This window comes from Pteropus medius, unplaced genomic scaffold (assembly GCF_902729225.1).
Source record: "Pteropus medius unplaced genomic scaffold, Ma_sr-lr_union100, whole genome shotgun sequence".
In the NCBI taxonomy this organism is placed as follows: domain Eukaryota; kingdom Metazoa; phylum Chordata; class Mammalia; order Chiroptera; family Pteropodidae; genus Pteropus; species Pteropus medius.
The window spans coordinates 25,533,078-25,538,437 of NW_024349519.1; the positions used below are offsets into that span (position 1 = coordinate 25,533,078).

A 5,360-nucleotide genomic window follows, 5' to 3' on the forward strand; every position below is an offset into this window, starting at 1 on the left:
GCCGATGAGACTGACAGAGCGGGAAAGGACCTGCGCTTTGGGCAGTACAGGCATGTTATTTGCTCCAGAAAATGCTTAGGCCAAAACTCTTGTATTTCCGGCTTTGGTAAAATTTTGAGAAGACAGTACTTTTTTAATATCCTCCCGATTTTCCATGCAGGCTTCTGTTGACAGCAGTACCACCTTACATTTGTGAAATGTGCTAATGCACGATTCTACTCTAATACATCAGGAGGCATTTTACGAGATCCATGCAGCTCTCTTAAAGAACATGCTTACAGCTGGGAGGAAAAAACAAGTCAGGATCAGAGCAGCGCAGGCTCTCGGGAAATTTCCATTTTCTCCTAACTTAGCACTGTTAACCATCATGCTTGGTGTTCCCTGGCTCCGAGATGCTATCATGGCTGCCGTTTCCAAGATAATGTTTTCTGGTGAAACTCCTGCTCTCGGCTCTGAGATAGATGTTGACAGAGCACCAAATTTCTTTGCCCTTCCAACAAAGTAAAGGTAAAGGGCTCAAGGATGCCTCCTTTTTTTCTACCTTGGGAAAGGTGACAGCAAGAGAGCCTTCTTTGGCTGTATTTGTGCGAATGCTATCCTCTCAGATGGCCGTGTTCACAGATCATCGTGTCATTCGCACTACTTCCACGGCCAGCTAAAGGCCATTGACAGGGCTGTGGTTTGTGCCTTGCCCTTCACTATGGAAGTGACCGAGATGGCTCTAGTCCAGGCACCAGTCAAGTGGCCATGGCAATAAATGTGGGTGCCAGAGGCACACCGACAGATGCGAGCAGTAGACGACCCTGGTCTTGCCCAGAAAGTACCAGGTCTATCTGTCCTCCACCTGCACTACGCTCCCTAGTGCAGACCTGTGCCTTACTCTCTAACCTCTGACCTCCTCCTGCACGGCATGTCATCTTTCCCTGGGATCGGCACCTTTTCTCTGAGATGCGGCTTAGATGTTCTTTCCTGCCCGTGTGTCCTGGACACTGGTCAGAGTTCAAGAATGATGGGAAAGGGCGACTTGGCCATGAGATCTGCAAGGACCTGTCTGGCCTATTTCGAAATTTAAATTTGGTTTTAAGTCGTAAAAGGGCTATAAAAACCTTCCACTAAATAAGGAAAACTATCCCATTCAGGGGCCTAATCCCCGGCCCGTTCTGCTTGGCTTCGCTCTCTCATTATACTTGTATAATACAGTACGGCTTCTATTGAGTCTTTCCTTCCTGTTTTTACACTTATTCTTGCTTCACTGACTTTATTATTGGCAAAATTTTGCAGCATTTTTTTTACATGGCCATAAATACTATTCAATTCAACAAATGCATACAAATGGTTTCCATTAGAATTTTAATCTACTCTCAAAATGAAAGAAAAGCTTAATATAAATCTTTTTAAATTACCAGAACATAAATTCAGACAGGGACAGCTCCACCTAGACTGCACGCAAGGGGTCACATCCCGCTGTCCTCGCTCATAAATTAATTGAGGTCTCTCGCTGCCGTAAACGAACAGTGCATCCTGGAAAGATCATATCTGTCAAGATTGCAGATTGGTTTCCCCCAGACTTTGTAAAAGTCACAGCTTACAATACCTTCATTATGCCTATGAGAATGTCTGTCTCCCCAACTGGAAAGAAATAGGTGTTTTTGTTCTGTTGGACCAAGATTTACTGAAAGCAATTTTCCTCCATGCAGGAGATATGACAAACCTGCTGGAAAAAAATGTCATTTCACAACTTCTTTCATTTCATCACCTTTTTTAATGTAGATTCCCTCCCCTGCGTGAACGGGCTGCAGTGACATTTAATGGCTAAGTGAGGTAATCGCCGGTGAGTGGAGGCACCTCTCCTAGCGGCTAAGTCACAGAGTTAGTGTTCTTCTCTCACCGCCAAGAGGCTGTCTGGAAACGTCCCGGCATCTGCCAGCAAAGGTGGTGAAAGCCTGAACCCTCAAAGCCCTCAGCCCAACTTGAACATGAGAACTCACGTGAGCCTCGATGGTCTTTTGCAAAGGGCTGGAGTCGTCTAGGATTTCTTGCCGTTTGCTGAGCCCGAGAACCACGGCACACCCGCTCTGTCCTTGGCCAACGCCAGCACACTCTCTCAGGACAACTGAAGGGCAGAGTTTGGGCTTAGATTTTTTTTTTTCCATTTCCTCATGTCATAACCTAATGCTGTTCCAGCAGAGCTTCTGCATATTAAATTGCCTTTTAGCAACTGAGAAGAGGGTGGCATGATCTGTGGAGAAAAGGCCCCTCATGTAAATGTATGATTGCTGACACTACCCCACTGAGGAGAAAGGGCAAGATTAGCTGGGAGCCCAGGGGTCAGCAAACCCCGGGAAACGTCACTCTTTACAGCCACTTCTCTCTCCTTGAGTCAAGAGCCACTGTTCTGGGCTCCTCGCCCACAGCAGCCCCATCCCGGGCCTGTCACTGCCTGTTCTCTGGGCCGTGGCTAGTGACAAGGCTGAGGAAGTCTAAGGAGGAGCGTGTGGAAGTGCTTTGGGTTCTGAGAGCTTCTCTGAAATGTGGGTACCGGAGAGACAGCGCAGGCAAAATTAAATTTCTCTCCCGCTGAGGAAGAGAGCCTGGGCCTCAGGCAGCAATGCACGCGCTGCAGAAGGGGCTTCCTACCTGAGCGGCCACTTAGCACTCTGGCCAGGGAGGGCAGGGCCACTAGAAAGCCTCGTGGGGGCATCATTTCTATGGGCTGGTAAGGTTTTTGCAAGTCTTTCTACAAATGATGATCTCTAGCCGTATAAAGTGGCATAATAGCCTCTTCGCTTTACTGAGTGGTGCCGGCTGTTCAAGTGCTTATTTCTTGATTCTTAGGCCATTTGCTTTCCATTAGCAGTAATCCCAAGCCTGCAGAACTCCAATTACAAAGTGATAATAGAAATGCTGCTCCGCTTGGAATTCTCTGGAGCATGGGGGGCCAGAGCGGCCCGGGTTCCGTGCACAGTCACATTACAATCATATTTATGCCACGAGAGCAAGACGGCTGGCCAAGCCCTGGGCGGAAGACCGAGGGCAGTGTTCATGGCAGAGTCTCTGCATTGTAGGGTCCTAGAGAGTGGGGTGAAACAGGGAAGGTGCTCCTGAGATAGTCCAAGAGGCTCGGGCAGAGAAGCGGCATGGGAAGGAACAGAGCCATGAAGTAGGATGCTGTATACATGCCTCTTTGATTTATTCCGCTGGGAGAAAATATGGTCGGAGACTGAGTGATGGTGGAAACAGATCAGGGCAGGGGGTGGCAGTTCACAGCTTCACCCCGACTGATGAGAAAATTCACCTTCTATGTAGTCCCTGGTGACCACTGAGGGGCAGATGTGGCTGTTCTATTTTCTGTTGTTGTTGTTTTTTATTACGGTAGGAACACATAACATGAAATTTACCGTCTTAATTAGTCATTTCTAAATGTACTGTTATGTTAAGTCTATTTACATTGGTGTGCAATCAATCTCCAGAATTTTTTCACCTTGTGAAACTCTATATTCATTAAGCAATGCCCCATTCCCCCACCCACACCCTCACTCCCAGCCCCCAGTACCCACTGGTCTCCTTTCTGTCTCTATGAATTTTAGCTACTCTAGATACCTTGTTTAAGTGCTATTATACAGTATTTCTTTTTGTGACTGGCCTACTTCACTAAGTATAATGTTTTCAAGGTTTATCCATGTTGTAGCATGTGTCAGGATTTTCTACCTTTTTATGGCTGAATAATACTCCACTGTATGTATATATATATTTTGTTTAGCCATTTATCTGTTGATAGACACCTGGGTTGCTTCCACTTCATGCTATGCACATGGACGTGGGCGGCTGTTTTATACAGGAGACATGTCAGGCATTGTAGCAGCACTCGGATCTGTCTACCTCCCCTGTAACCCCATCGGCTCCTCCTGAAAGGAATGAGCATGCTTTTTGCTCCTACAATTTCTTGCCTTCAGCACCGAGCTCCCTACATCCTGATTTGCACTGTCCTCAGCTTCTTTCATCCCTTGAAATGTCTCCATTTGCTGCCTGTTTCAGGCTTTCCAGAGTAACTATCTTTTTTTTCCCCATTACTTCCTCATCTTAAAACGACCCACCACCTATTCAATCCAGCCCTGCTGTTGGATTTCACCAAGCACTACCCTTTCCTCTTCCAATTTTTTCTTCAACTTTTCTCAACTCCCAGATCATCTTTTAAATATATTAGAAAGCTAAATTTGTCTAATTTTTCTCTATTTCACAGCCAGGAATAAACAGATCCCAGCAGATAAAAGGTGATCCTGATATTCATTTTGGTGATTTTTATTCCTTTGTTCAGCAATATTTATACTCACCCCCCTTGGAGAACTCATAATTCATTACTATTGCCATTGTGCAAAAACGTAAAGGGTTTCTCACCTGGGCAAAGTCCATCCTAACAGTGTACTCCCTATGACAATCAAAAGTAACAAAGAAAACAGAGGGCTTGTGCTCGTCCTCTCTGACCCCTCTGCAGTTTTCTGAGTGGTTTCTCACTCAAATTGTTAATTGTGGCACTAGCCCTGGGGTTGTTTTGGTTTTCAGATTAAAAAATTTAACAGACTATTTTTTAGAGCAGTTTTAGGTTTCAGGAAAATTGAGAGGAAAGTACAGAAAGTTCCATATTATCCCCTTAATTCTATTCCCCCACAACACACACACACACACACACACAAGCACAAGCACACGCACGCACGCACATACATACACACACACATTCTCTTATTATTAGCATCTTGCATTAGTGTGGCACATTTGATGATCCAATACTGATACATTATTATGAACTCAAGTCTATAGTTTATATTAGGGTTCATTCTTTTTTTTAAAAAAATTTTATTTATCAAACATGGCCCGGAAGGAATTTATTTGTTTGTTTATTTGTTTGTTTTACACCTACAGCACCTGGTCCTAGGTGGTCTCCTATCCAAGTACTAACCAGGCCCAACCCTGCTTAGCTTCCGAGATCAGACAAGATCAGGCACGTTCAGGGTGGCAGGGCCATAGACTAGGGTTCATTCTTGGTGTTGTACATTCTATGGGCTTTGACAAATGTCATTCCAGAACAGTTTCACTGCCCTAAAAATCCTGCCTAGTCATCCCTCCCTCTCCTCTAAGCCCTGGCAACAGCCATATTTAAAATCATACTTTACACTAATTTTCATGAGACTTTCCATGGATAGTCTCAAATATGTTTGGCCTTATGTGTCCTTGCTCATATCTAAAGGGAGGGAGTGGGTGTTTGCAGGACAGAGTGAATTCTGGTTTTCTTGCTGAGGTTTCTGCATGAGAGACCACACACCAGGAGATCAGAGCAGTGAGCTGACTTGCGAATCCTTCTGTGT

General features: G+C 45.2%; 1 pseudogene; it reads right to left on the minus strand.

Moving 5' to 3' along the window:
- Window positions 1-4,908: 4,908 nt before the first annotated feature.
- LOC120618752 (uncharacterized) lies at window positions 4,909-5,024 on the minus strand (annotated as a pseudogene).
- Window positions 5,025-5,360: the final 336 nt, after the last annotated feature.